We start from the raw sequence: 7455 nt of genomic DNA, 5'->3' as shown, positions 1-7455 counted from the left end.
AGGACTGACATAATTCACTTGATTCATTTTAGTTCCCAAATTAGGTCCTAGGCATTGAGAGGCCAGTTTCCCCTTGTCTCACTGAGACTTCTCTCTCCTTATCACCCCATCAACTTAAAAAAAAAAAAAAAGGTAATTTCCCAAAGCCAGCTGTAAGGGCTTATTTTGTTGCAAACCAAGGTAGAGCTCTTTCAAGTTCTGTTCCTCTTTGCAGTGGTGGCTGGTGGCTTCAGGTTCCAAAAAAGGAAAGAAAACCGATATTCATGAGGAAACAGATATTCATGAGGCACTCTGATGTGACGGACACTTTCATACATCACATGGGTTATTTGGTAGAATCCTCACAGTCACCTGAGACAGGGAAGGTGCTTCCAATTTAGTGGATGAGGAACCTGAGCCCGGAAGAATGACACATTATCTTTGACTCTCAAAGCCATATTCTTTGCAAGCTCAGCCCTGCTCTTTAGGTACAGTGTATGAGATGATCGATGTGGACTTGCCCTATGTTTCTCTGCTATAATCTCTATGCTGAAACAACAAGACCAAAATTGACCTCAATGTCTTCCCTTGGGCCTCTGGAGACCACCTGGCAGCCAATTATTATAATATTTTGGAAGGCAGAGCAGCCTCCCACTGTGGATGAATGAGTACTGGTTGGTCAGAGTCCCTTTGTCCTCAGTGAGAGGGTCTCCCAAGAGTCACCTGCTTCAGTTCCACTCTATCAAGAGCAGCATAGCAGGCCAGAAAGGGTTCCTGAAGATCTTCTGGAACATTCTCTTCTTTTTTAGGACAGTTGCAAGGAGGGAAACCTCTTGGATAATACTGGCTGACTTTTTTCTAAAACTTCCTGCTTGCCACCTAACAGTGCACAAATTGGCTCACTTAATCTTCCCAACATGCTGATGGGAGAGGTCTCCTCATCATCATTTTATTATCTTAAAGAAGTTGAGGCTTACCGAGGTAGAATAACTCACCCAGAGGGACAGGCAGAGTAGGGATTTGATTTGGAAGGTCAACTTGAGTGTGAATTAAGAAAATCAGGATTGGCCTTAAATTGTCAGATTTCCCACTTTCTGTTTGATTGACGTGACAACCCTACTTTTTCCTTTATGTTACAGTATTTGAATTGCAACAGTAATTATTTAATCACATCAGATGTTCTGGTTACTAAGTATCATTAAAAAAAAATTGTTAAAGTAGCTTAAACATTTACAGGGAGTTGTAGGTTCCTGGAAAAAGGTTTGATGGCAGTGTGGCCTTCTGGTATGGTTGTTCTTGAGTCTTTGGCTCTGCCCTTGCTAGTGTGTAGACTCCATCATGTGCTGTTTCTGCTCAGACATTAAGACAACAGCCAGACTACTTCTACACATCGCCCCGTAGAGACTAAGATGAGTATTCTTGGCTTCTCTTCCTCCAAACACTGAGTATAAGCAGGAGATGCCTGCTCATCTTGAATGGTCATAGCGCAAGGGGATGGACTTAGGCCAGTGAGGCCTTGCCTGTGGGGCTGGGCTGTGGATTCTACTCAGGCAACATGGTGACTCCCCAGTTAGAGAAAAGGATGTTGTGCACTAGCCTAGAATGTCAAGTATGTGCATTTTTCTATTTTCATTTTTAAGTAAGGAGCACCAACTATTTTATACCACCTAGTGCTAGAGAATAGCCTTTACCCATAATTAACTAAAGTTCATTTGCTAGACTTTTTAATATCCATTAGTTAAAGAGCAATTACTATAATTTACTCCCCATTTCTTAGACTGAAAAAACTAGGGCATGCTGTCAACCTGAGAAATACAAAGGCTTAAACTTCCAGAAGATGCACAAATGTTGCTGGTTCAGTCTTTGAAAGGACAAGCTAAATGTTCTCAATTCCCCTGGAGGATTTCTAAACCTAACTTGATACAGGTGTGGCCAGGGCTCTGAGACAAGACAAGCAGGCCATCGTGGCAGCCAGGGGCAAGGAAGTCCACAGCCCACCTGGAGCCGTCTTTGTCAAAGCCAAGAAAATGGGCCAGCTGACCCTTGTGGGCCCCTTAGGGTGCTATAATTTTCTAGCACTTCATCTGCTCTTTATTCTCCTATGATTTTTGTTAAGGAAACTGATGGTGATAAATTTGATTACATAATCAAATGGTATCTCTCCATTCTCAATCCCCACAGGAAAAGAGAGAATGTAGCAGTTTTCACACTTTTAGATCTTGGGATCTTTTTATATTCTTAAAAATTATTGAGGCCACAAAGAGGGTTTTGTTTTTTTGTTTTTGTTTTTTAAATGTAAGTCATATCTATTGTCATTTCCCATACTGGAGATTCAAACTGAGAAAGTTTTGAAACAGAAGAGCACATGACACATGTTCCACTGGCCTCAGACTGATGACAGCACCTGTCACACAGCCCTGGAAAACTCCATCATATACTTGTGAGAGAACGAGAATTCAAAAGGCACATGATGACTGAGTGTTATTGTGGGCATAGTTTTGATCCTGGGCCCAGTGTAGAAGCCCAGAGATTTTTGAGAAAATGGGCTTTTGAATCAGACGGCCTTGGGTTCAGATTCCAGTTTGACACCAACTAGCTGTGTGCACCTGAACAACTAGTTTCCCCTCTCCTCGTCTCAGCCTCTTCAGCGACAAAATGGGAATAAGAGTATGACCTACCTCCTGGGTCTGTTGGGAGATGAAGAAATAGAAGTACCTTGAAAGAACTTAGAACAGTGCTAATGTATAACTATCTACTAATATTAGATTTTATTAATAAATAATTATTAGCATAGAGTCTCATGCCTTCCTTTCTTAGTTGTTTCTGTTGTAATAACTAAACACTAAGAACTCAGTCAATTATAAACAATAGAAGTTTATTTAGACCATATTTCTGGAAGTTAGGAAGTCCAAGATCAAGGGACTACATTGGGTAAGGGCTTTCTTGCTGTATCACAACCTAGTGGAAGGCATCACATGTTGTGTGTGTGTGTGTGTGTGTGTGTGTACACTAAAGGGGGGGCATTTTTGGTAACTGATCTGCTCTTGAGATAAGGGCCTTAATCTGTTCATGAGGGCAGTACCCTCGAGGATCCTATCATCTCTTAAAGATCCCATTTCTCATGAGAGTTGCATAGAGATTATTTCCACATATGGATTTGGGGGGCACATATATAGACCATAGAACTTCCTCATAGGGCTTACTCCTTCTGCCTGGTTTGTGGATCTCTGTGTTGTGCCTCTTTAGTTGTCTATAAGGCTATAGGCTCCGAGAGGTCGGTGGCTGTCAGTCTTCTCTGATTCCCTCTTGCTTCCTGGCACCAAATCTTACACCAAGGAGGAGCCCACATTTACTGAATAACTGACTCTGCTTCAAATAGAAAATCCAAGCCTGTAGTCAGGCTTCCTAACTCAAAGTGTTGAGGGCAACATCACCAAGCAAGAGTTCACTGCACTCATTTGGTGTGGTCAAAGGGATAACCAATTGAAGAGAGAGCATTGCCTTTTCTAGATTTGGAAATTCAAAAATGATTTGTCACACTCATAAACGCACACAGTGATCATGTGGGGCAGCCTCCACTTGCCCACGCAGGCCATCTCTTCAACATCTAAGCACTTTTTTCCTTTGCAGTACTGGGGATTAAACCCAGGGCCTTGTACATGCTAGGTAAGAAGCACTCTACCACTGAGCAGCATGCCAAGCCCTTCCAACCCTCTAAGTTCTTGCTAGGTCTAGGAAGGCTGCACCAACCTGACTTCTGGTTGAGATTGGCCAATGGGAAGCACCGGCAGAAAATCAGGTGTTTTATATGGCTCCCTCCCTGCTGGAGGTTAATGGTGGAGCTAAATTCTCTATCCCAAGGTCAAATCTCCTGTCAGATGGCCCTCTCCCAGTTACAATGACCCTCAGGTTCTGGTAACTCCTCTAATACCTTCAAACATAGTGTGGAAACAGCTCCCAATTTGCTGCCAATACTATGGGGCTACCTGTCCTGTTTCCCTTAACTTTGCCCTTTAATAATAAGCTCTTCTCAGTAACACTGTTCCAGAGCACCATCCATTTCCTCAAGGACCCTGCTAATGTAGGAATAGAACATTCATATGGGCACAAGTGTGGAAGTATTAACACCAAAATACCACAATTATTGCTGTGAGATGGGTCATCATTTATTCTTTCCTTTGGCATCTCTGCATTTTCTGATTTTTCTATAATGCAATGTACTATTTATGTAAAAAATGATTGTTTAAGAAGTAAATGTTCACAGATTTTTAAAAATATCCAAATGTTTGCATGAGTATCAGGCTCAGACTCAGAGGAGAATAGAGGACTTCGGGTCCAGATCCTTTGGGGACAGATCTGGGCCCTGATCTACTTTGATGGAAAGAAACTGAAGACATTGGACATTCCTCCCTAGCTCAGATGTCACCAGGATTAATGAGATAAATAAGTCTGCAGCTTGGAATTCTTAACATGATTAAAAAGAAAATAAGGAGCCCATTATGATTCCTGGGCTTTAGAAAGTCCTTTAACCTTGGCTGCCTGAATCTTGCTGCTGGGCAGACTATGCAATAACCACCACACCAGGCACAGAGAAGCCCAATAAGGCCAGTCTACCACAAGGAGGGAGAGCCGCCCAGCCTGGCAGTCCTGACGTTTTAGTATGCTAAAATCAATTCAGCTGAGCATGTGGTAAATGCAAATTCCGAGGCTCTACACCCAGAGCTTCTGATTCGGTGGGGCTGAGATTGGGTCTTAGAATCTGCATTTTAAAGAAACTGTCTCACTGGCTTGGTGTTGCACATCTGTAATCCTTGTGACTCAGGAGGGTGAGGCAGGAGGATTGCAACTACAAGGTCAGTCTGGGCAACTTGGTGGGAACTTGTCTCAAAATTAAAAGAAAAAAACGGGGGGGGGCTGGGGATGTACCTTAGCGGTAACCCCAGAGTTCAATCCCTAGTACCAACAAATACAAATAAAGAAGCTCGAAATAAAAAAATAAAAGAAAGAAGATGGACTTTCCTCACCGCACACACATACACACAAATACACACCATGAGGATCAGAGGTATCTCCGCCACAAATTTTGGCTCCAAAGTCCTGCCTCTCATCCCTAAGACTCAGTGAGCAGAGGAAGGGGAGAAGGGGAAGAGGAGGAGGTGAACCAGGTGGCCCCGAGGGACAGCGGGGAAGGCCTAAGCCAACCTTGTCATCACTCAGGAGGAAACCCACAAGCAGGACACTGAACCCCGCCTGGGCCATTAGTGCTCCGGAAACCACGGGGACCCACTGGAGGCTTTGACTGATGCCGTGTTCTTTTCCATTTCTTCTCTGATTACATCGATCCTGTACTTTTGCTGATGTTGTGACAGTCTAATTATAGTCTTCTCGGCTGCTGAGCAAACAGTCGTCCCCTCTCGGTAAATCTGCCTGTTACACAAGCGCCAGCTCTGGGACACTGTCATTATGTGCAGCCAACCCCATGATGTGCCCTGGGCGGCACAGCCTTGCACCCTTTAGTTCCTTGACACTTGGTGGTTGGAGCTGGAAGCACTGGAAATGAGCCAGGCAGGGTCCGTTTTTCTTTTTTTTTTTTAACTGATGGGGAAACTGAGGCCCAAAGCAATAAAGTGACCGATACTACACATAGCTAGGGACTTGGGGGAAGGGTTATCCAAGACACCTTTTTTCTTCTCCTTTCCTTCCTTTCAATTTCTTTGCTTTCCTTCCTTTCTTTCTTTTTCCATCAGACAAATACCAAGTGCCTATTCTAAGAATTTGGAAGAGGAAAAATGTTGCCTGGCTAAGAGCAGAGCGTATGGCAGGGTGGGGCCAGCTGGAGGGCCTCCATCCGAGAAGCTTCTCAAGAATCCATTTTTCCTGGCCCTTGGACTTGTAGCTTCAGAAACTTGCCTGTGTCTGGGTCCCAGGGCTAGGTGGATTAAAGGATGCTGATTTGCTCACACAGTGTTCACAAGAGATTGAGGTATGAGACTGGAGGGGAAATGGCGCGTATTCTGGCTATCTGGCCTTGGAACCGCCTTCCTCTGTTTGGAGAATCCTCTGTCTTAAGAGGCAGAGCCCAATTTCCAAGGTGAAAATGGAAGTGAGCAGATAATCTTTCCCAGGCTTCTTTGCAGCCAGGGCTTGGGTGCTCCATCTGAGCCCTGCTGATAAGATGTACCCCACCACCCCAAATTTTGAATCAGAAATACGGAGACAGACAGACTGAATATAGAGTGGTGGTGGCAATGGTGATGGGGACAGTTGCATTTAGTCTTCAGAGGCAGCAGCTGCAACTCGTGCTGGTCAATGTCTTTGGTGACATCAAGGTATTTTCCTGTATCAGTACACAATATGATTTTTAGGCCATGTTCCTCATAGCAGAATCAATTAGCCATGTTGTCCATCAATCCTGCTAATTCTGTGGGCTCCCCAATGCCATTTAAATAAATTCTATTTTGTGTAAATCAGCAAGAGTCGTTTTTGATTGTTTGCAACCACAAATCCAGGCTGGATTGGAAGCCCAACGTATAAACTGAGAACTACACCTGTAAGGTGTTAGCCATTCCTGTCAATGGGGCATCCACCTTCTTCTGACAAGCTACATGGGAACAGACTCCAGTGTTGAGTTTCAGGCACTGGGATGGGTTGGTGAGAAACACATCCTGGACCTAAATATATGGCAGGTTTCGAGTGGATCCAGTGCTTGGTCCCAGCAAGTGAAACGATCAATTAACTAAGTACACTGGTGGATTCCCTTTTCCCAGAAGGGAGGTTTGAAAAACATTAATCCTCAGATAAGACATCTGGAGCCCTAGAAGTGAAGGCAACCACAGCAAGGGATTGAGCATTTACCCTCCTCTGCTCTCATTGGACTTGTTTGCCAAGATGTCCTGATAGTAACATGAGAAAAGGGTACCAGGCTGACAGAGAGATGGACATTGTGGATGAGACCACTGCTCTTACGTGGTGTATTCACTGCCTCATTTGATTGGCGCATAACTCCATGAAGCAGGTAGGCTGACATTACCATCTCCATTTTTGAAAGCTGAGACTCACAGAGGTTAAGCCATTTGTTCAAGGTTACATTTTGGCTGGGACAAAGATACAAGCTACTGGATTCAACAGGGATACAACACCAGGGAAAGGAATCCAGACACACACAGGTGGGAGGGATAAGTCAGCACTGCTTATCTTTGGCATCCTCTCTTCTCTGGAAGTGCTACCACCTTCCCTCTTTCTGAGTCCCCACCATGACGATGCCCCCTTTACTCTGCCCTGTACAGTGTCTCCTCTGACACACTATGCTTGAGCCAGCCACTACAGCCAAGCACAAGATGCAGCCCATTCCCCACCCCTATTCTATCCAATCTGACCAGTCCCAGGTTCTATTAATCATGGACTTTGCTCCAAATAAAACTTAACACCTTCTTACTCCAAAACTAGTTTTTTATTTTTTTCCCCCTAACACCCAAG

Source organism: Callospermophilus lateralis, chromosome 7, assembly GCF_048772815.1.
Source record: "Callospermophilus lateralis isolate mCalLat2 chromosome 7, mCalLat2.hap1, whole genome shotgun sequence".
Lineage (NCBI taxonomy): Eukaryota > Metazoa > Chordata > Mammalia > Rodentia > Sciuridae > Callospermophilus > Callospermophilus lateralis.
Note: the sequence above shows the minus strand (reverse complement) of the source record.